General features: G+C 35.2%; 1 protein-coding gene and 1 non-coding gene across 3 annotated transcripts in view; one reads left to right on the forward strand and one right to left on the reverse strand.

The window, feature by feature from the left end:
* The window catches only part of TCF12 (transcription factor 12), a 350,911-nt gene that overhangs the window by 219,099 nt on the left and 106,037 nt on the right, over positions 1 to 25,775 (reverse strand). The gene's annotated exons all lie outside the window — the stretch shown is intronic.
* LOC121100244 lies at positions 4,328 to 4,433 on the forward strand. The gene has a single exon (XR_005832000.1). It is a non-coding gene; the product is annotated as a U6 spliceosomal RNA (small nuclear RNA).

Genomic DNA, 25,775 nt, shown 5'->3' on the forward strand with positions numbered 1-25,775 from the left:
TCTTTAAACTATGACTCATTTCTTCTAGACTCACAAAACAAAAATTTACATTGACCACCTGCACTCCTTACAATTTATTTACTCACTCATTAATAAATCTCTTGCTACTGCCTAGCCTCTTCCAAGACCACAGCAGCAAATCCAAACGCCAGGCAAACAGAAGACTCTCAAGTAAATGTTTGTTTATAAAATAAAACGGAACTTTTTCAAATCATCAAAGGTTATCCTAAAATAAAATACAAAGGCCCTCTCTTGGTTTTTGTTTCTTACATCTCTGTATCAGAGGTCAGCAAACTTCTCCTGTGAATGGCCATACAGTAATTATTTTAGGCTTTGCAGACCATACACTCTCCTTAACAACCATTCAACCCTATTATGTAGTACAAAAGCAGCCATAAATAAAATATAAACAAATGAACAGTGGTTTGTTCCAATAAAGCTTTATCTACAAAAAACAGGTGACAGACAATGGATCATATTTTGCCTACCTCTACTCTATGGCATTTAATCCTGTTAACCACGATGCCTCTCTGGGATTTGCTGACATTAACCTTTGGGCCTCTATTTCTGCATAGAATCACTTCCTCTTCCATGTGAAAATTAAAAATACCTGTTCTGCATCCCATGTTCTTCTCATTTTATGTTCTACCCTTTGGACAACTAATTCAGTTTTATGATTTTGACTGTCTCCTCCAAATGAGGTTTCCAATGTACATTCCCAGCCTTAATCTTAGTTCTGTATTTTGGGTCTTAAATCATCAAACTCTTGCTGGAAACTTTCATTTGGTTTTCCTGCCATTACCTAAAACCTATCATATATCTTAATACCAAATCCTCTGTATGTCCTTCATCTCTTCCTCAGATGCCTTTGGACCCTAATTATTAATATTTCTAATATTGAAGGTAGTACTATAATAGTGCAGGTCAACTGGACTTGTAAACTGGCATCATCTTTGATTCTCCCTTCTCTTCTCCCTCCCTATCCCTATCCTTACGAAGGTCTCCTGAAGCAGCCTTTCTGTTCCTTTTTATTCTGGGATTTCAGGATATTCTACTTAGACTTTTTTTTTCCTAGAGTCTCTCTGAATCTTCCTAAAACACTATTATATAACATTTCACTAGCTTCTAATATCCTGTCCATGTAATCTTCCTAAAACAAGCCTATAAAACACATTACCCCCGGATTTAAAAAGTAAACAGTTCCAGAGCCCCACTACCAAGAAAATGAATCCCAAATTCTTCAACTTGAAATGGAATATTTAATCATCTGTTCTACAAATGTTTACTGTCAATTGTGCTGGGTTTTGTCCCTCCTATGCTCAAAACCTTTGAAAACCCAGTTACAATGGCTTCTTCCCTTCTAACCCTAGGAGTCAAAAAACTTACTAATTTCTTATTATGGCATACACACCGATGGTTTAGGGAGGATTCTAGGCACTGGTGATACACAGATGCTCAAGACACAATAACCCCACCCTCAAGCACCTGTCATTCAGTGTCTTACCAAACTCTCAACTGTAACCATGAGGCATATCTACAATACATAGTACCTATCACTTATGAACATTTCATTGCTCTTGTTATTCCTCTAGCACTTCTACCTCCTCTATACTTAATTAAGTCTTATTGGTTTAACGCTCACTTTCAATTCCACCTCTGCTGTACAACTTGCCCAACCTCATTAATCTTTACCCAGTCCTCTTCAATACTTTTACTGAACTTAAAAATCTATGTCACACAGCACAGAAGTTATAATTGTTCTTAAGTGAACACCATTTAACAAGCAGCCTCCAATTAATTTAAGAGCACATTCAGTTCTTATTCTGTATCACCTACGGTGAATACATAGAACAAGCTCAATTAAAAAAAAAAGGCTCTTATACACTAAATAACACCGGAAATTAATATAAGGGCAGATTTTCTAGTGGCAGGTACAGCTTTTTACTTATCCACTTATATTGATTCTCCCCAATCTCACTTAACAATACGATTTTGCAAAGTAGCCTTCATAAAGGACACAACTGATGACCAAAACACAAAAGAAACCACATTAAGAAGACACTTAGCTGAGACCCTGGCATTATTAGCACAGTGCTCTAACGGAATGAACTAAAACTCTCTTGTTCACAATCAGCTATATTTATTGTAGGACCATATAAGCAAAAATTAGTGCCACGTACAGATTTCTAAATTTTGAACTCTCATAATGTCTAACCCATAAAAAAACTGAATTTAAGTCATTTAAAAATATCTACAACTTATAAAGATGAGTAATTAGATCAAAAACCTACCACAGCATCCACCTTTGGGGTGATTACAACTAGCTGGAAAACTTAAGTCACTGCCTATGTAAATAAATCATATCACTCTTGAAATCCTTATCTCGGAATATTTTTAGTTTAAAAATAGAGGAGTGTTTATCAAAAGTACTTGTCAGCAATTAAAAATATACACTAACAATGACTTCCATTAAATAACAGAATATAATCTTGACATAAAAATAAGATCTGTATACCAAATCTTACATACTGCCTGTGGGTATGTAAAATGATACATTTTAGAAAACTGGCAGTTTCTTTTTTCTTTTCTTTTTTTTTTTTTTTAAGATTTTATTTATTTATTTGACAGAGATAGAGACAGCCAGCGAGAGAGGGAACACAAGCAGGGGGAGTGGGAGAGGAAGAAGCAGGCTCATAGCGGAGGAGCCTGATGTGGGGCTCGATCCCGTAACGCCGGGATCACGCCCTGAGCCGAAGGCAGATGCTTAACCGCTGTGCCACCCAGGCGCCCCCTGGCAGTTTCTTAAAAGATAAAAATATACATACCCTATGATACAACAATCTATCCCTATGTATTTGCCCAAGATACAGTGAGAAAAAACATAGTCACAAGGAAACTTTTACATTAATATTAACGACAGCACTCATAATAGCTAAAACTGGAAACAATCCAGATGACCATCAATTTAAAAAAAAGAATAGGGGCACCTGTGTGGCTCAGTCAGTTTAAGCATCTGCCTTCAGCTCAGGTCATGATCTCAGGGTCCTGAGACTGAATGAGCCCCATGTGGGGCTCCCTGCTCAGCCGGGAGTCTGCTTCTCTGTCTCCCTACCCCCGGCTTATGCTCTCTACCTCTCTCTCTCAAATAAATAAATAAAAATCATTTAGAAAGAACGACAGAGAGAGAGAAAGAGAGGGAGGGAGGGGAAAAAAAGGAAGGAAAGGAAGGAAGAAGGAAAGAATAAAAGTTTATTCATTCAAAGCAATCCTGTTTGGCAATACAAAGACAAGGACTGGGGGTACACACAACAACATGCATAAATCTCAGTAACCTTATGCTTAGTAAAAGAAATCAGACACAAAAGATTCCATTTATATGTTGATCTAAAACAGAACAAACAAAATCACAGTGATAAAAATAAAGACAGTGGTTGATTCTACAGTACAGTTGATTAGGAAGTAGTACAAGGAATATTTATGGGGTGAAAAAAGTTTATTGAACAACAAAATGTTCTAGTGACCATTTTTCTAAGGTATTCAATTGAAAATAACAATTATAAACTATGGGCAGAATTTTTTAAAACTATTTAAAGGCAAGGAAGGGTGACCACAAGTAGGCAGAAACTGGAAAGGAAGACACTCCATAGCATGGCATATTGTGGTTGAACAAGCAGAAAGCTACTATCTTCTTTGTTAAAGAAAACAGAATTTGGGAGCACCAGTGTGGCTGGAAAGTAAGGAGGGGAATCATAGAAAGGATAAAGCCACAGTTGGGGAAGGTCCAAAAATTTACATTTAAACTCCCCTCAAATCTTTGGCTGACCTAACAACATAAACATAAGGGGCAATATAAGAAACCAAACTGGAAGTAATATCTACAAAGCTAAAATAACTGACCATAGATTTCAATACTAATACCACAGAGGGAAGTAATCAGGGATGCTTGGTAAATAATTTGGGCTTTCTACAAACCTGCTTTAACAAAGCATAAAACCAAGCATCAAGATAATTGACCAATAATGTAACTACTTACCAGAGCAAAAACCAAAACTCTGCAGAAGAGAAACCAAAACCACTACAGCACATCTTGCACATTTTCTAATACAAAATAAAAAATTAATACAGGTGTGGAGAAATAAAAATATGACTTAGAACTCATGAAAAACACACTATATGTTGAGATCACAGATGTTGGAATAAGGAGGAAAAGATTTTAAAGCAGCTATTATATATTCAAAGACTTTAAGAAAAAGATGGTCAAAATGAATGGACAGATGAGACACTCTCAGCAGAGAAAATGGAAATGTATTTGAAAATGGAAATTCTAATGCTCATTTTGGCACACATATACTAAAACTGGAATGATACCGAGAAGATTAGCATGACCCCTGCACAAGGATGACAGGCAAATTTGTGAAGCATTCCATATTTAAAAAAAAAAAAAAAAAAGGAAAGTAAATGGAAATTCTAGAATTTAAAATTGTATTAAATGAAATAAAAATTCACTGAATGAGCCAAACAATGAACTGTAAATAGAAGAAGAAATTGTAAGTGAAAAGGAATAGAAATCAATAAAAAATTATTCAATATAAAGTAGAAAAAATATTGGAAAAAACAAATAGCTCCTTAGCTACTTGTTAAACAATAATAAATAGTCTAAAATAAATGTAATCAGAATATGAGAAGTAGATGAGAAAATGATGCAGAATATACATCTGGGGGAAAAACTGCAAAAATCTTCCCAAATGTGTGAAAAACATCACTGACTGCATGCAGATTCCAATGACCTCAATAATCTCTAAGCAGGAAAAATACAAAGCAAACGTCAACAATACACACAATCATCAGATGGCTGAATGCAAACACAAAGAAAGAAATTTTAAATTCAACCAGAGGGAAGAAAGACAAATTACATAAGGGGAAATTGATATAAATAAAGGCTGACCACTCATCAAAAACAATGGAGGCAAGAGACAATAAAATGACATCATTAAAGTTCTAAGAGAAAAAAAAAGTCATCTCAGAATAACTGCCTAGAGATTTGAAGTACAAGAAATACTAAAGTTTTCATGCTGAAGAAAAATGACACCAGATAAAATTTGGATCCACAAGAAGTAAAGAACAGAAGTAGCAGTTATGTAAGGATAAACGACCATTTTTCCTTGATTTTCTTTAAAGTGCACAGGATTACTGAAAGCAGAAACTATGAAGTTGTTTTGAAAACTTGAAAATACTTTTACAACAAAGAATAAAAAGGGTAAATGAAATAATTCAAAATTCTTAATTTTATATTGATATAGTAAAACATAAAGTGCATGTAGACTGTAATGAGCGTATACTTAAATCCCTAGAGCAACCCTTAAAAATAATTAAAAGAGGTACAGCTAAAAAAGTCATTAAAGAAATAAAAATAGAATACAAAAAATATTTGATTAACCAAAAAGAAGTGAGAAAGGAAGAACCAAGGCACAAAAAAATTAAACAACATGATAAAACTAAATATAACATAGCAGTAAGAATTCAAGTATTGGAAAGAACACAGAGCAACTAGAACTCATACATGGCTAGTGGGAGTATAAAATAGTGAAATCACTTTGAAAAACCCTTCAGCAATTTTTTAGAAAGTTAAACATATTTCTATATATGACTGAGAGATTCCACTCTTATATTTACCCAGGAGAAATAAAAATGTTTATGTTCGCAAACTGAATTACCCAAGACTGTTTCTAACAGCCTTATTCACAATAGCCAAACACTTAAAAACATTTCTAATGACTGCAGACACCTAAATGGATAAATAAATGATGTTTTATTAACACAATGGAACACTGCAATTCAGCAATAAGAACGAAGTGCTATACACAACTTGGATGAATCTTTTTAGCAAAGAAGCCAGACACAAAAGAGAACATACTATATGATTCCATTTACATAATATTCTAGAAGTGGCAAAACCAATCTAAGGTAATAAAACAAGAATGATCATTGTTTTTTAAGTAGGGGGTTGTTTGGAAGGGGCCATGAGAGAACTTTCTGAGGTGCTACAGGTTAGGTTTCCCAGGAAACAGACTCTTTAGAGGGACTACCTGTATTCAAGAAGTCCTTTTATGTTCAATGCCTATGATGAGGTGAAGGAAGCACAGTGGGTACAAGAAGCAGCTGAATTGTGATACAACAGCAACAAATGCCTTAGACCATCACATGGGGAGTTCTCAAACTGGGATAGGCCTTAGAAACTGTCCTAAATTGCAGCAAGTGGACCAAGATCTTTATACCTCTCCCCCTACCCTACCACTGCATTGACCAGTCATCGGATACATGCAGCCCCCAGAAAGTAGGTGTGACAAGATCAAGATAGTTCCCTGCAGCAGAAGGCAACTCTTAAACTCTCTGGTGAGAGTTGTCCACCAACATTCCCAGCAGCTTGGAAAATTAACGTTCAATTCTGGAAGCATGTCACTGGATTCATAACATGGCATGAGAGAAATGTTTTTATCTTGATTGAAGTATTAATTATACGGGTGTGTATACATTTATCAAGCTCACTGAACTGTACATTTAAGATCCATTTGGGGCACCTGGGTGGCTCAGTCGGTTAAGCATTGGACTCTAGATTTCGGCTCACGTCATGATCTCAGGGTTGTGAGACTGAACCCTGTACCCGGCTCCACACTGGGCATGGAGCCTGCTTAAGATTCTCTCTCTCCTGGGGCACCTGGGTGGTTCAGTCAGTTGGGATTCCGACTCTTGATTTTGGCTCAGGTCATAATCTCGGGGTCCTGGGACTGGGTCAAAGTCGAGCTCCGTGCTCAGTGGGGGAGTCTGCTTGGGATTCTCTTTCTCCCTCTCCCTCTGCCCCTTTACTGGCTCACACCCTCTCTCTTTCTCTCTCTCTAAAAAATAAATAAAATAAATCTTAAAAAAAAAAAAAAGATTATCTCTCCCTCTCCCTCTCCCCCCAAAAAATCCATTTATTTCACTGTATGTAAATTATACCCCAAGAGAGGTCCTCCCTCTACGTGCTTTAAAAATGTTATACTTTTATTCTGGGTGACTGCCCCCTCCCCCCAAAAAACCCCATACTTAAATACTAACAAAGTACAACTTGGAATGAAGAGAGACAGAAGATTAAATTTTAAAAACAAGGAACAGTACCATAGTCAAACTACAGCTTTTAAAACCTTAGTGGGTATCCATAGCAATTGGCCCCCAGTATTAGAGACCATAAGAAAGAAAAAGATGCTGACATTTAGAGGTATTTACTTGAAGTTCAAATAGAAGTCCATACCCATGTGGCCAGAATGACATGGTGATTTGATACAAAGTGGCATGGTGATTTTTTTAATAAGATTTTATTTATTTATTTGAGAGAGAGTGGGGTGAAGAGCAGAAGGAAAAGTAGACTCCTGCTGAACAGGGAGCCTGATGAGGGACTCTATCCTGGGACTCCAGGATCATGACCTGAGCCAAAGGCAGACACTTAACCAACTGAGCCACCTAGGCGTCCAGCAGCATGGTGATCTGATAGTCTTTGTTGAAGCAAGGGAGGGCAAACACCTGAAAGAGTTTTGTCATTTAAAAAAAAAAATTGCAAACCCAAGCTCTCTCTTTCCATTACCTTTCAAATATTATCTATTCCTACAATAAATATCCATTTCTCCCAATTTTGGGACTGGCAATACGAAATAAAATTATCAATCATTACCAATGCAAACATCACAGTGCTATCATATATTTAAAATAAATATGCTTTGAAGGACTATACAAAGAGCCTAAGGAAAGACTGTTAGATGATAAATTCTTTCAGAAGTTTCTGAAGAATTAATCCAAGAAGGTTATTTACACTGTGAAGCGCAAAATACTATTTTAAATCAGTATCAGATTAAAAGTGACTTTTATCACATTATGAGCACACATGGTTCTGTGTACATATAACTAAAAATTTGTAATTTCCCAGGGGAGAAACAGTACATAAATAAGTGAAAAGTTAGTACAAACCAAAATAATATACTGAAAAACTACATAAACGACACAGTAAATGCCTGCCTTTTTCAAAATAGGAAAGAAGATTTGGTCTTTCACCATGGTTACAATTTTACTGAAAGAGTATGAATGGTGGCTTAAAGTTGGTAAGTCCATCCAATTACACCCAGGAAATAACCTAAAATTAAAGGGTGAGAAGGTAAATGCAAAGTTATTTTTGAAAATTTAAGGCAAGTCTAAGATAGAAAAATTCATGTTTTAAAAATATGCGTTTTACACTCAATATTTAAGAGGAAGGTATTTCTCAACTGAAGCTGAAGTTTTTTAAATAAAATTTTCAGAAATATTTGTTTTCCTTCATGATCCACACAGAACAGAAGGGGAGGAAATTAAGTATACTTTTGTAATACTTTTGTGCTACTGCAATAACATACTACTCACTCCTAAAAGTTGATCTTCAATTGCTGCTCAATGTGAAAATCTCCATAACCCAATCGATTTGTGGTCATCTACCTCCATTACAATTTCTTATATTAAGCACTCCATTAAATTACTCAATTGATAATTATTTCAAAATAGGTTTAAGCATATGAAATCATTACCTTGTTAGTCTTTTTGAAAATAAGATGGTAATCAAGATATAAGTACAAGAGAGTCTAACCTAATGCAACTGTTTATAGACCCACTTCTTTGCTAACCTTGAAATACAGGTTAGAATCTCACAATTTTATTTTATAAACATCTGTGATAAAATAACCTGTTTGCCTCAGTATCATTTAAAATGTTTTCTAAATATCATTTAGAATACCTTTCAAATATATAAAACCCTCTGGAAAAAGTGGTCAGTGATAAAATGCTGACAAAATACTTTCAGTTGGTAGTATTTCCTAAAGCAGGAACCCCATTCTGACTTTGTCCTATGGCCTCTGGGTGAGTTAGTCATCATCCTCCTGTTAAAACCCTTAAAACCTTCAATCCAAAGAATTTGTAAAGATGAAGTACATAGTTTAAATAGATTTCTGCCCCAAGAGCAAGGAACTAGGCTTGGATTCTTGATCTCCTCAATTATGTCATTTACAAGAGAGAAGAAAAGATGGGCAAGTATGAGGAGTTTATAAACTGTTCAGAGCTGCTTTAGGAGAGAAGAGAAAGAAAAAAATCACCATACTTTGATTTCAAAGTAATTAAAAACAGATCTGTGTCTTCCATCAGTTAGTTCATCAAGTGAACACACAGTCAATCCTAAGTGGTATACCCAACCTGTCAGTCTCAAAGTAGAAAGGCTTGAACTGTATTGACTTATCCAACTCTATATCCATACACAATATCCTCCCATCACTTTTCAATATTCAAACCCCTGGCGCAGCTTGCCCTGGCTTTCTTCAAAACTGCATTCCTACCTTTGATCAGACTGAGTTCTAGATCTCCTGCTGTCCCAGAAAAACCTCTCAATTCCTCCCTTGGATATATGGGTGTGTATACATTTATCAAGCTCACTGAACTGTACATTCAAGAGAAAGATATTTATTGACAGCGTGAAGAAAACTTGACATATTCTAAACATTTATTTATTCCAGAAGTTTAAGAGTGCCAAAAAAAAAAAAAAATGGATCTAGCTGATTTCCTTCCATACCTAATTTCTCTCATTATTCTCTCACTTTGTCTTTTCAGCTTAACTAAGGACACAATACATATAGTAAACTCTGACTACCAAAAAGCCGTATCAGGAAAATATGGTTTACAGGCCACTGGACCTAACTTTTCCATTTACTAGGCATACGACAACTCTATTAAGACTATTTCATTCTTGGGGCGCCTGGGTGGCACAGCGGTTGAGCGTCTGCCTTCGGCTCAGGGCGTGATCCCGGCGTTATGGGATCGAGCCCCACATCAGGCTCTTCTGCTATGAGCCTGCTTCTTCCTCTCCCACTCCCCCTGCTTGTGTTCCCTCTCTCGCTGGCTGTCTCTCTCTCTGTCGAATAAATAAATAAAATCTTAAAAAAAAAAAAAAGACTATGTCATTCTCAAAAACTGGAAGTTAGTAACAGTACATAACGCACAGACTAAGGATGAGAATGAAATGATACCTACGAGGCACTTAAACAGCATCTGTCACATAGGAAATGCTCAATAAATGTAAGCTGTCTGAAACTTCAGAAAAGGTCTTTTCATTCTCATTGTGAGAGAACTTATTTGGCAGTCTTACCACTGAGAAAAATTGGGAGAAAAATTGGGAGAAAAAAAGAAGTGGCTGAACCTAAGTTGGATTTCCCATTTATGATATTGCTTCTTAACCAACAGTTCCTCTCTGACTGGAATATTGATAACCTGCTGAAGCAACAATCTTCTGTGTTTAAAACTCCTCAACATATGGGGCGCCTGGGTGGCTCAGTTGTTAAGTGTCTGCCTTCGGCTCAGGTCATGATCCCAGGGTCCTGGGATCGAGCCCGGAATCAGGCCCCCTGCTCAGCGGGAAGCCTGCTTCTCTCTCTCCCACTCCCCCTGCTTGTGTTCCCTCTCTCACCGCCTCTCTATCAAATAAATAAATAAAATCTTAAAAAAACAAAAAACAAAAAAAAACCTCCTCAACATAAATGACTATAGTAAATGATGTCATCTATCAAAGCTGAACCATAAGCGTATCTGGAGCCTACTGTAAAGATACTCAGACTGCAAAGACATTTAAGTTTATGCCAAATCAACGCTGGTTCTTCCTGCTTTTATGAAAATACAAAGAAAATAAAAAAGAAATAGTATCTTCATATTACAGGGGTGAACAAAGGATTTGAGGCATTAGGCCAAACATAGTTTAAGTTATATGACTTGAAAGTCACATCTTTTTCTCTGCTTCAGTTTTCTCATTTACAAAAAAATCAGGTAACACTGGCTCTGCCTACTAAATGAGACAGCATATAAAATGCCTGGAGAGCATCTTGCACGTAGTAGTTTCTAAGTGTTTACAATTAACTAACTTCACAAAACCCTTTCCCTGCAATGTTTCAGTGGATTGTTTAAAAAGATTAAGGTAACGCATGACAGAAAATATCATTATGTCACTAATTAGATCTGTTTCTCCAATTTAACAATTTCTATTCAATAAACATCTACTGAATAACTACTATGAGTGAGGAATCATACTTAGTCATTCACTCCACCACCACCAAGTTTTTCTTGTTTGCTTTTTACATTTTACGTGTGGTAGGCATCAGTACCACAAATAATAAAGTTAAAGTCAATAAACAGATGAAGTTTTTCCCTTATGTGCTTCTTTACATTTTATTTTATATTCACTGACCTCAAGACATATATTTGTATCAAAAACATAACAAATCTATGAACCTTTGAAAATACTGCATTATTTCCAGGCAGAAGATGCTGCCCTAAAAATAGTCCTGTTAGAAACTAACTTGAAAGTCACATGTGAATGAAAAACTTTAATTCTAACACAGTGAAGTTAAGATGCATTCTTAATTCTGACCAGAAAAAAAAAATGTGTAAAAGCAAGACTGATAAAATATTAGAATAGCTGGAAAAGAAGAAAAATTAGTAAGGTAAATCAGTCATAAATCTAGAAATCTTTCTGAGCATGATGATTCATTTAACAAAAGAATATATGCCCTGAAGACTTTCTCTAATGGAACAAGCAGTTCATTAGAATAAAAATACCATTGACCCTTGAATGACATGGAGGGGGTGGGGAAAATAGGGGCACCAATTACCTATTTGTCAAAAATCCATGTATAACTTTTGATTCCCCAAAAACTGAACTAATAGCTTATTGTTAACAGAAGTAGGCTTGCTGATAACACAGTCGATTAACACATATTTTGTATGTTATATTATACGCTTTATTCTTAAAATAAAGTAAGGTAGAGAAAAGAAAATGTTATTGAGAAAATCGTAAAATACATTTACAGTACTGTGTTGTATTTATTGAAAAAGATCCACATATAAGTGGACTGAACAATTGAAACCTATGTTGTTCAAGGGTCAACTGTAACTAATGAAAATTTAGAAGTGTTAAACCACAATTTATTTTTTTAAAATCTGATAAATTCTTGGGGTGCCTGGGTGGCTCAGTTGGTTAAGCATCTGCCTTTGGCTCAGGTCATGATCTCTGGGTCCTGGGATTGAGCCCCATGTTGGCTCTCTACTCAGCAAGGAGTCTGCTTCTCTCTCTCCCTCTGGCCCTCCTCCCACCCCCACTCATGCTTGTTTCTGCGCTCTCTCAAATAAATAAAAAAAACTTTAAAAACAAATCTGATAAATTCTTAACAAATTTAAAACCCAGTAGTCATGTGGCTCATGATTGTATAGATTTAATATAACGTGTTCTGACTCATGTTTACGTTTCTATGATGATACACATGCAATAATTCAATCACCACCTCCCACTTTCTCCTCTTAAGTATTTTGGCACCACCTTTCGTCTCTGCTTTTTTACTTCTCCCATTTAACTTAAAAGCTTTTTCTTTGTTTCCAATTTGAAAATGTCCAATCTGAACATACAAAATGGTTCTACTTTTTCTTTTACCTGTTGAGCTTCTTTTAATAAAAATTTTCTTTCCATCATAGTTTAAAATAAAAAAAAAATCAAGATACAAACTGCATATTAACCATGGTAACTATAATGCCTGAGGGGGAAAAAACTGGAAGGAAATACAAGAAGGACTAATAGTTTCACTTGAAAAGTTGGATTCTTATTGTCTTCCTTTTTTACTGCTTTTCAACTTCTCTGAAATTAGTTTGTACTATTTGAAAAGTTTTAAATGAGTTTATATAATTTAAAAATAAGTTTTTTGAAAAATTTTAAGCTAAACCAAAAGCAATCACTGGGCAAATACTGAACTACTTCCAGTCTAATATACGTTATCATCTAAATATTTATACATTTAAATTTTTCTCAATTACATACAATTTAAATGCAATTACAAAAACTTCAAGAAATTCAGTATCTTTTACTTCACTGATATTTTACTGACTTAAATAGTTCATTAAATGGATAACACCAAATTTCTCCAAAGAACACATACAGATAGCCAGAGGGTACATGAAAAGATTCTCAACATCATTAATAATCAAGGAAATGCAAATCAAAACCACAATTAGGTAATAACTCACAACTGTTAGGATGGCCATTACAGAAAATGAACAAATAAAAAACAGTAATTAAGTATAAGTGAGGATCTGGAGAAACTGGAACCTTGTACACTGTTGGTGGGAAGGTAAAATGGTAAAGCCACTAGGGAAAACGATATGAAGATTTCGCAAAAAATTAAAAATAGAACTACCCTATGATCTAGCAATCCTACTTCGACTAACTTATCCAAAAGAACTGAAGACAGGATCTTGAAGAGATATTTACACTCTTGTGTTCATTGCAGCACTATTCACTATAGCCAAGAGATAAACAACATAAATATCCATTGATAGATGAAGAAAATAAGGTAAAGTCATACAACGGAATACCATTAAGTCTTAAAAAAAGAAGAAATTTCTTTTATATGTTACAGAGATGAACTTTTGCTAAGTGAAATAAGCCATTCACAGAAAGACAAATACTGCATGATTCCATTTATATGATATATATAAAGTAGCCAAATTCATGGATACAGGAAGTAGAATAATGGTTACCAATGGCTAGGGGAAATGGGGAGTTGTTCAGTGGGTATAGTTTAAATCATGCAAGATGAAAAAGTTCTAGAGATCTGCTGTGCAACAGTGTGCATACAGTTAACAATACTGTATTGTACACTTAAAATTTGCTCAGAGTATATCTAATGTTAATGTCCTTTTTTACATTAAAAGAAAAAAGAACACCTAATAACTCAAAAGGAAAAATTTTCCTATGTAAATAACACCACCTAATGGGGAGGAGGAATCATTGTTTTTTGAACATAAAGAAAAGTGATACCCATTTCTTATGTCTTTTTATTTCTATAAGAATGATCTTTTTCATTCCTTAATTTTATCTTTCAAGAAATCTTCCCACTTTTGTTTCCCTTCGTACGTGGCCATCTGATGAGCTACAACTGAGTCAGACCCGTTAACTAGCTAGTGATTCATTTTATTTTATTCCCTGCCACAAAATAAGGTAAAAGGCATTTTTGTAATTACATCAACTAAATGCCACACAGGCGAGGGCTGGAAAATGGCAATTATATTCACAATATAAAATATACTGCAAACGTAGCAAGAAAGGATCCTAACTATGGGCCCAATTCAAGACTTTAAAAATATATATATATTCAGTAAACTTTTGATATAATGGCCACATCTTCTTATGTCACCCAAAATAACTTTCATGAATATGAAGAAAGACAGTACACTAGTAATGGAATTAAGTAAACAATAACTGGATTTTAACAAAAGTGAAAGGCAGCATTCTTCATACAAACTAAATGGCTACTATAAATTTCGAAAGACCATTTTCTTTAAAAATTACCAAAAAAAAAAAAACAAACCTCGATTACTTTTGCTTTTGTATAAGTGATGTCTTTTGTATTTTAACTCCAACAGTTGCCAAAATAAGCCCATTTACATGTGATGCCTGTCAACTAGCAAATTTACATTTGGATTTTGTTGGCTTTGGACCCTGCATTCTGTTCTCTCCTTTGTGCCATTGTTGTTTTTAGGTTTGGCAGTAGCTCTAGATCTTTGTTTAACTTAGTTCCTTTGTCTAACTTCCTCAGTATATACACATTATAAAATTAGCATGAAACAACATTTCAGTTTCCATCATCACAATTAATTCCTACCTTGGGAAAGTCTTGCAAATTATGCTTATGTGAACCCAAAAGAAAAAAACACAGAAATACAGCACCTGATTTCTCCACCTGAAGATTTAAAGCAAATAAGAGAAAGAACTGTTTGGTTCAACAGTATACATAAAAAATTCACTGTGAAGATCACACCCAATTTTAATGTATTAAAAGCTGAGTAATCAGAGATGACCCCAGCAATCAGCACTAAATTTGTTTGGCTGCCAAAATGCCCATAGTTTAATCAATAATTTAAAAAGGAGTTATGAAACATTATGAATTTTATCTTCAGCACTTTATGATGAAACTTAAAAATATGTATGGATATCCTACCTGCACATAAGCAGAGAATTTGACTGTAATAACTTTTATAACACACATTTATATAATCATGAGTATACTCAATTGCCTTCATATTCATATCATGAGCAAGTTAATTACCCTAAATGCAATTTTTCATCCTAATCAAGGCAGCAAAATCATTAGGAAAATTCAAAAGACTCTTATCAGCTATAAACTATGTTTTCTGTATTTACATCTGATCATGAGATATTCTTGATGTTCTGAGAACTCACAGCCCTTCAAAAATAAATCAATCATAGGGTTAAGACTTTATTTGAAAGGGCTTTTATCTCCTACTGAATACCAGCCTAAAAACAGCTGTTCCTTCATTTGAAGGTTGAGCTCTTATTCATATCACTTCTAGAGGAGAGGAAAGCCAGTAAAGCTATTTTTCAGAAAGTCAAACTCCTACTATTCAGCCAGTTCCTACAGAACTCCTTTCCATCTGTTCCCTGACATTTCGGTCAGGTTATGCACTTGCCAAAGAGCGCTCTTTGGATACTGAATCCACTGGTGAAGACAAATGGGGAAAAAAAAATCAATTAACTTGTTACCAAATATCATTAATTTAAAATATAAAAGGCTGTCATGCATCATGTCAAATTAGGCTCTACGATCAAATATGCAGTCCATGTTATAAACAAAATCAGGAATCTAGACTGAACAAGAAATTAATAGTTCAGAAATTTTTGCTACTTGTTTGCATTAAAAATTTATTCTATGATGGACAGATAATAAATAAGAACTGATACAATCATGTTTTCATGGCGAAAAGAGAGCATCTTATAAGAAAATAATACCCCTGAAAGGAGTCTGGGAATCATAATGCAACTAACTTTTAAAAAGTATTTTAATAATAATAGTTTTTATTCTGGGGATAAAGTGAGAACAGATATTCATATATTCCATGTTTCTTTATTGGAGAAGTTGATCGAGAAAGATGTAAGTAATTTTTAAAGCAGAAGTTAAAGATATTAGATTAAAAAGTAATAAAGAAATAGAAATTACTAGGTTTGGATGACAACTAAACCATGACTTTTCATAATCTCTAAGAACTGTGACTACTTAGTGATTAGTAGCTACTGTGTCAGAGGGCAAGCAGATTAGTAACTCTACTTGTCCTTAAGAAGGTCCAAAAGAAAGCCTGAACTATACAGATAAATTGGTTCATGATTCTTACAAAGCTGGTTTGGAGCAAAAAGGTTCACCGATTCAATAAGCAAGCATAACCTAGAGAGAGCAAGGAAACAAAATTTATTGAGGTGGGATGAGGAAGGGTAGGAGGGAGAAAGACACAAAACTAATCTCTTAGATTTCCCTGAGGGGATAAGCATAATGTCAAAAGTTAACTCTTGGGGATGCCTGGGTGGCTCAGTCGGTTAAGTGTCTGCCTTCGGCTCAGGTCATGGTCCCAGGGTCCTGGTATGGAGTCCCGCATCGGGCTCCTTGCTCAGCAGGGAGCCTGCTTCTCCCTCTGCCTGTCTCTGTCTCTGACAAATAAATAAATAAAATCTTTAAAAAAAAAAAAAACGAAAAGAAAAGAAAAACTCTTGGACGTTATTTCTTTATTCTTTATTCTTATTCTTTTTTTTTCTTCCTCAGCATGGTAAGTGTACTCTTTAATCTCCACTCCCTATCTTCCCCTTTCCCCTCACCCACCTTTCTTCTGGTATTACCAGTTTATTCTCTACAGTTAAGACTCTATTTCTTGGTTTCTCTCTCCCTCTTTTCCTTTTTTGCTCATTTGTTTTGTTTCTTAAATTCCACGAGTGAGATCATATGGTATTTGTCTTTCTCTGATTTATTTCATTTAGCATTATACTCTTCAGCTCTATCCTTGTTGTTGTAAATGGCAAGATATCATTTTTTTAAAGATATCATTCTTTTTCATGGCTGAGTAATATTGTATTGTGTGTGTGTATACACACACACACACACACCCCACATCTTCTTTATCCATTAATCTATCCCTGGACACTTGGGCTGCTTCCATAGTCTGGCTATTGTAAATAATGCTGTAATATTTACTCCTTTTAAAGACTTTTAAAAAGATTCTTTGATATGGACTGTTCAAAGCAACAATAAAAACAAAAGCCTATGTTATGTTATGATGGAATTAAGGGTATTTTTTTTGTCCTGGTTAAAGGTTTGACAGACAACAAAACCAAGGAGAGGAAAAACACTTGTTGAAATAGAGGGAGAAGTATAAATGGATTCTACAATGATGAGAAAAGATAAATAACCTGGACAGGAAAACCAACTTAAACGGCTGGGCATACAAATAACAATGAAGTAACTCTGGCTAACAAAATGCTAAGACTACTGCTGGAATATTTCATAGGGCCTCCTCCTAAATCGGATAAAGTAAAACATGAGTTTCAATATGGGCAAATATGTAAGAAAAAAACAACCCAAGGTCTGTTTACATGATATTCGTCATTAACGAATTCTCAATTAAATCATCAATACCCAGAGAGGTGAACATGAATGGGCCCACTCAACCCTAATATAATAGAGGTGAAGACAGTCTACAATGTACTTTGAGACATCTTAATTAAAATAAAAAGTAAAAAAGTACTAGAAAACTTTAAATTGTTGTGGATTAAAGATCCAGAATGAACATAAAAGCATGCCAACTAGTCTGGCCTGAACAGTGAAGCTGGTTATATGTGTGTCAGGAGCACCAAAGCATGAGGGGAGGCAAACATTTGATAATTAAGGTACCCCACCAGAGAAATCATAGAATTTGGAGTATCTTTTCCTCTTTTGTTCACACATGGGGGAAAAAAACAAACAAAAAACAAAACAAAACAACAACAACAAAAAACACGCCAGAAAGGCTAAGTCACCTTTTCAATGTCCTAACTCTGAATCAACTGTTGAACACAAGATATATACACACCTGCATGTGCCCAGGGAACCACTGTACTTTCAAGTGATTCCAAGCTTTACCTCTTCGTCCTTAATATACTTATGATACAACTACTCGCTAAAGAAAACTATGGATCTTTCTAATCTTCCTTTCCTCTGTTCCTAAAGTAGAAGTTTCTGGTTAAAGGTGCAAAAATACATTTTTAAAAGAACAAAAATACATTTTTAAAAGAGCAAAAATACATTTTTAAAAGAACAAAAATATTTTAGATAAACTCCACAGTTTGTCTTTTTTATTTCTATACAAGTTATATTTTAATTCTCCTTTCCTAGTTAAGGGAAGGACGTTTTGGCAAGAAGACAAACATGAGAGTAGATTTTCATATAGGTGATTCAGCTCTAGAAATCTGAAACAGTAGATCCCTAAAACTCAATCTGTGAATAGAGCAAAATAATACTCAGACACTGTTCTATTACTGACAGCTTTCCCTAACCCAGTTTCCTAATCAGACATTGTGAGTTAATGGTTAGTGATCCCTTTCCAGGAAAATTAAAATGTAAATTTTTCATTAATTTTATTTTGCTCAAATGCTTAACATTAGTCCATTTTAAAAGCTACCATTTTGTAATAGAATACTCCTTTCCTCTAGAAATCCACCAAGCTGTTTTAAACATGGCTTATATCAGGGGCACTTGGCTGGCTCGGATGGTAGAGCATGTGACTCTTGATCTTGGAGTCGTGAGTTCGAACCCCACACTGGGTGCAGAGATTACTTTAAAAAAAGAAAGGATATAAACATGGCTTATATCTTATTACACTGTTGACTGTGATATGCCATATGATTTGGTTCAATAATACACACGTTTAACACTATGAAGTCCTTCCTGAATAAGGAATACTGACTTTCTGCCTTGTCTATTTAAATTATGTGTGCACACGTTTGTGAGAGAGAAGGGGAAGAAGAGATCAACTACATATTCATAAAAATGAGGGGAAAAATGGAAATCAGTACTAAAATGGCATCTACCTTTTAATTTGCCCATTAAAATCAGGGGTACTTCTTGCAGCATCAGAAAAACAAAGAAATAGAACACACGTACCTAACATATTAAACAATCTTTGCAAGAATTGCTATCAAGACCCAACATGATCTTAAAAAAATAACAGCCTGGGCGGCCTCTTTATCTATCTCTCCTCTCCCCCATTTCCACACTGGATCCTTTGACCCTTCTACTACCCTCGCACTCACCTTATGGTCAGGTAGCTTGTACTATTCTTTAAAATCTACAAAGGAAGCAATTTTCTAAACTGTTCTGGCTTTATTACTTTACTATAACCTCACAATTTAAGAAAATGATCACATAAATTTTTACTTCTTTGTCCGGGGAAAAACAACTGACCTCTCCCCTTAATTAGCTGACCCCCCCTCTTAATTAAACTAACCACATGATCCCGATATGTGAGTTATTTGCAGCTGCCCAAATCCTATGACCTACTATAAGGAAAGCCTAAAAAAATTCTTCCACAGATGGAAAAGTGGTACAGGGTTTGCTTCTTTCTTTCCTCTGCTCTATTTAAAAGTCTCTCTGACATCTGACGCCAAGAAGGAACAAAAACAATAAAAGGAAAAGTAGGTAAATTGGACACCATGAAAATGAGAAATGAAAAAGAATCATATATCTGATAAGGGACTTGTATCTAGAATACATAAAAAACTATGATAACTCAATAAAAAAATTATAAAATGGGCAAAGGATCTAAACAGACAGTTCTCCAAAGATGCACAGACAGCCAATAAGCCCATGAAAAGATGCTCAACAACATTATTAACTATTAGGGAAATGCAAATCTAAACCAAAATGAGATACCATTTCATACTCACTAGAATGGCCATAATCAAAAAGACAGATAATCACAATTGTGGGCCAGGATTTGGAGAAATTGGAACCCTCATACATGGGTGGTGATATCGTAAAAGGTGTTAGCCACTTGGGAAAATAATCTCACAGTTCCTCAAAATATTAAACATGGAATTATCATTACTCAGCAATTCCACTCCCAGGTAAACGCAAGGACTAGGTAAATGGCAGATTACAAAATACAGTCAACCTGCCCTTTAAAATAGCTCCTTTACAACTCTCTTATTCCATTCCTGTTACCTCCCTAATCCAGCCCTTTATCTACATCAAAATGCCTTCATTACCCTCAACTCGTATTCTATTTAATCCACTCCATGCCATACTTAGTGAGGACCTCACAAATACTGCTTCAAAATATGTTGAGAGTCCCTCAAAGCCCCAAGCTACTCAATTTGTCAGTCAAGGCTTCTCACAATCTGATCTTGACACATTTTTCTAATAACATCATAAAATCCCATGTGATTCCAATTAGAAGTTTTCCAATCCTGTGAGGTCAGGATCTTCATTGTCTTTTTTTTTCCCCCAGAAAACAAATATAAACATAAAAACAAATTAGAAAATTAAGAAAATTTTAATGTATCTAAGATACCCTTCAGAGTCCATCCAAAGCACCTTGTACATAATATGACCTGAACACAAACACTTTTCATATTATTATTTGAAAAAAATACTCTTTCAGGAAACACTATCATTTCATTTTATTTTTAAGATTTTATTCATTATTTGAGAGAGAGAGAGATATCACGAGCAGGGGGGAGGGGAGTGGGAAGAAGCAGACTCCCCGCTGAGCAGGAACCCCCCCCCACTTCCCCCCCCACTTCCCGCCCCCAATATGGGGCTTGATCCCAGAACCCAGGACTATAATCAGAGCCAAAGGCGGATGCTCAACCAACTGAGCCATCCAGGTGCCCCAACGCTATCATTTTAAGAGTTTGAAATCAAATCCCCAATTAATTACTGTGCATACATAACCTTATACAAATTACTTAAATAATAAAGACTCTGTTTCTTTATTTGGTAGGTAAGGAAAAAAACTGTACCTATCTCATGGGGGGGGGGCTATAAGAACAAAATAAAATAATTCACATTAAGTACATGTAGAAAGCACTCAGTAAATGCTAGTATTATCATTATTTCCTAACATATGTGCAAAGGTCTGGAAACTTACACGATGATGGAAATATTTTATGTGTTAATATGGTTTCTCCTATGGTACCCACACAATACCTAGGGTACAACAGAAATCACAGCAAGAGGAATTTTAAATGACAACATCCCCTTTTCAAATAGTAACTTAGATTCTCACTGTTTTCTAAAAGGCAGTACTGTGAAATGGAAATAATGTTGAGCTGGGAGTCAATGTCCTAGTTCAGTATTCAAGTCATAATTTTACTGTTTATCAACTGTATGGTTTTGGGAAAGCCATTTAAATTCTCTAAGTCTTGTCCCTCATATATAAAATAGTGACATTAGTACTACTAAATTCACTATACTGTTGTAGGAGGTGAAAAATATACATACGTGAGAAAATGCTTTGTTAACCACTTACACTTCCTTATAAATCCATATATATGTATATGTACAGAGATACATATATATTCTTATCTTAAAATTTCCTCTTTATGTTAAATTAGTTGTCATAATTTATAAAGATATTCATACCCATAAACAAAGATGAACATATAATATCCATAAATGACCTTAAAACCACAATAATTATCTATTTCACTGCTGCCTCTCCAACATTACAATTCCTTTTAGAAGTGGAAACATTTTATTGAGCTGAGTTCCAAAACTTCTTCTTGTCCACCTAGAAATGGTTAACTGTAGTGACAAAACATATAAAAGAAGACAGAAGGCAATAAATAAGGATAACCCGTCAATCAACTTAATCAGCTTGAGTTTCAGTACCTCACAGTTCAAGTCCACTAACCATCTGATAGCTAGGAAGAGTAGAAAAGTAAAGATTCTTCCATTCATAGTCTAATCAACAGCAAAAAACAGTCTTGGAGACTCACGAAAATCTGAAAATTTGAACAATTTCAATACATATTACCTAGGTAACCCAAGCATTCCCCCCAAAAGGGTAGCTATTTGCTTAAAGAACTGCTAATTGTATTCAATTAAAAATAGGAACTACCAAACTAACATGGTGATCAATAATGCAAAGTAGCCCGCTAATAAACTTAAACTGAAATATGTATGATTTATGCCTGAATTTCATAACCACCATATCACTAAATAACTCTGCAGAATGAACAGATTTAGTTAAGCATTCTTTTAGAGAGCAAATAGCATTTACATGAATTCTAAAGTTTCAATTCATGGCATCCATTTCTGAACCACTTCCATTTCTTTTTTCTAATAGATACTCTAGTGTTTACTTTCCTTTTGAACCTGTGCAAATGTCTGCAGAGCTGTGAAAGTACAAGTATTTAGTTAATGGCACATTTTTAGAATTAAATAAGCAAAGCTGCCAATTTTTACTAACATTCCATAAAATACTCTAAGTTAAAAAAATAAAAAGTAAGAACCTTCTTTCCTTCTCAGGCCTGTTCATGTCCTTTCAGTTCCTTGCAGTTAGTAGGAAACTTTTAAGAATATAAGAAGCCAAACTATCATATATGCCGAAAGTAGCTCTAAAAAGAAGAAAAAGAAACTAAATATCTTACCATTAATGTTCACACCAAATTATTAATTCACTTCAGGTAATAAGGTGGAAAAAGGGAAAAGACTAAAACATTCCCCATAACCAGCCATGAAACCAGTAATGCCTGAAGTCAAAGGAGTCCAGGATTTACCACTGCTGAATAAACACTCCATGTTACCACCACAATATTATACCACCTCCTTCCAAATTTTACTGTATTTTTTAAATTCTCATACAGTAAAACTGATCCCCCCCCCTTTGGTGTACAGTTCTATGAATTTTAACACAATTATAGTTTTCAGCCAGTCTTCCTCAAACATTTTTTTCCTGCATCGCACTGTTTCTCCTCTCCTTCTGGTATTCTAATGACACAAATGTTAGCCCTTATGTTACTGGCCCACAGTTCTCTGATAATTCTTTTTCCTATCATTTTTCTCTTCATGGTTCAGACTGAAAAGTTTCTACTGACCAACCAAGTTCAGTGACTCCTCTTTCATCTCCATTCCGTTATCATATTGACTCCATTCAGTGACTTTTTTTTTACTATGATTATCACATTTTTTCAGTTTCAAATTTTTGTTTGGTTCCTCTTTATGCCTTTAGTTCTTTGCTGATACTTTTAGCTTAACACTTATCACAGAGGTATTTGCAATGGCTTATTCATGTGTTTTTATAATAAATGGTTTAAAGTTTATATCTATATTATAATACCTTTATCAACATGCTTTGAGATATTTGTGGTTCGTTGCATATTGAGTAATTTTGGATCATATCCCTGACAGTTTGAATAATACATGAATAATACACTATGAAAGTCAGGATCTTCTTAAATCTTATGAAGTATATTGATGTTTTTGTTTTTACAGGCAGTTGACCTGATTAGGTAGGTTCAAGCCACAAGTTCCAATATACTTTTTGTTGGTTGTGGTTCCATTATCAGTCTAGTTTTCGAAGTCTTTCTATTTGGATTTCTCCTATGGGTATGCCACCCAGTGGTCAGTCTGCAACCTGGGTGGAGTTTTAACCTGTATCAAAATTTTCTGTCTTTGAAACGCTTATTAGGATCAGATCTTTGCATTTGCAAAGATTCGACAGGGAGCCCAAGTGTTTGTACACAACTTCATGAGTCTCCTTCCCAAGTTCTTTACTCTTCTTCTCTCCCTGGCACTTTCCAATTTCCTGGAGACCACCAGCCAGGAACAGTCTACATCTATAACCATGCCTGTCTGATGCCAAACACTGGGAGAATGGACTACAGAAAGCAAAGGAGTTTGCCTCTGCCTTCCTGAACTACAGCTGCAGCAAACACACACTAAGTAAGGTTCCCCTCCCATAGAGTTTTGGCTCCTGTAGACACCTCTTGCAAAGGCATTCATTAACATACGACTACTTGAAACTGAGTGTGACAAAATATAGAGAAAGGAAAGAAAAAAAAAACAGGAGGTGACCCCGACTCTCTGAGCTTTTCACCCTTTCTCACTTGTCAAGCCAAAACTAGAGGGCTTCTGGATCCCATTCTATCTATATCACTGTGCTCAAGTCCAGGTTTCTGGCTGCGCTGAGGTTAGGTAAGAGGATCCTGGAGGTTTGGTGGTATTTTGAAAACTTGTTTTTCTCCAATCTGCTTGTTGCTATTTACCATATATTCTGTCCAGGTTTTACAATTACATTCAGTTGTAAAGAAAGAGCAGTGTGTGTTTATCCCATATTATCTAGAACCAGAGGATACCACCATTTTTAAATAAGTAAAAGAACCCTATATTTCCTGATTTCTAAATTCTGAGTTTTGGGTCTATTAGCCTAATTTCTAATAACCAACTGTGGTGAGAAATGAGGTCAGAAAGACCAGAAGATTGATTTAATCCCCCAAACCTCAAGCTAGCAATCTTTTTAGCAGAGCTCCTCGCTGCAAAGGTGACAAACATCAATGACTGGCGCTTCAGCCAAATATAAAGAAGGGCATATCTGAATTTCACAAGGCCGCATCAGGGAGGGCCTTAGCAATCACCTGACAAGAGCCAACATTCTGATAACAGGAGCAGCCCACAACACTTAAAGGTAAGAATACATAAATAAGGAACTAGCAGCATCCGGTTTCCAAAACTTCATAAAAACATTTCCACGTTGTTTGCTTCATGAATATAAATAAGAGTATCACTCTATTTACATGAAAAGTGTATTTGCTCCAGAAACACATTAAACAATGGCAAATATGTAGTAGCTGCCTTAAGGCTCAATTCAGTAAAAGTGACAAGGCAAGTGGCTGGCATCAACCACAACATATCCAAGATCAGACAAATGGATGGAGTCCGTAGTTGCCCCGGATTTGATAAGAAAGGTTGATCGATCCAAAATATCTAACACTAGCCAGTCTAATTGCCTAAAAGCCCACCATACAAATATGTATTACGGTTATATACATGCTAAATACTGTGCTATATGCTAGTTAGAAAATTAATGCGTAGTTGAGTCTTACATGTAAATAATGCAATTAAGAAAAATAAAATGGATGGTAAGCTGTATTTTCAATATGACTACCGCTAGGTAAAAATAGGAGGAAGAGGAGAAAGAAGAAGAAGAGATGGATGGAAGAAAAAGTAAGAAGATAAGGAAGAGGAAGAGGAGAGAAAAGATGGGGAGGAGGTGGGGAAGTAGAGATGAGAGTTGAAGGGGTAGAGGAAGCACAAAAGGAAACATATTGAAATGTTTACAGTATTGGGTTTCAGCAGAGAAACAATGGGCAATATTTTTCCCATTTTTTCTTCCTGTCCACACTTTCTAAATTTGCTCTAATTACTGCCAAAATAAGAAAAAAAATATTTATTAATAGGCAAACTACAAACAATAACCATATGACCTCGAAGTCCCACTCCTGAATATTTACCCTATAGAAATGCAAATGTATATTTACCAAAAAACTGATACAAAAATGTTCATAGCCATTCTAATCATACTCTCCAAAAACCGTAAAACACCACAAATGTCCTTTAACAAGGGTAAAAACAACAAGAACAACTGTGGTACATCCACTTAATGTAATACCACTCATCAAGAAAAAGGGACCAACTACCAATACATTCAACAACATAGCTGTACCTCAAAGGTAATACGCTTAGTGAAAGAAGCCAGTCTCAAAATGTTATATACTATATTACTATATTTATATAAATACTCTCAAAAACATAAAGCCATAGTAATAACAGATTAGTGGTTCCAAGGGATTAAGATGAAGGGAAAGGGGGGAAAAT

This window comes from Ursus maritimus, unplaced genomic scaffold, assembly GCF_017311325.1.
Source record: "Ursus maritimus isolate PB19 unplaced genomic scaffold, ASM1731132v1 scaffold_35, whole genome shotgun sequence".
NCBI lineage: Eukaryota > Metazoa > Chordata > Mammalia > Carnivora > Ursidae > Ursus > Ursus maritimus.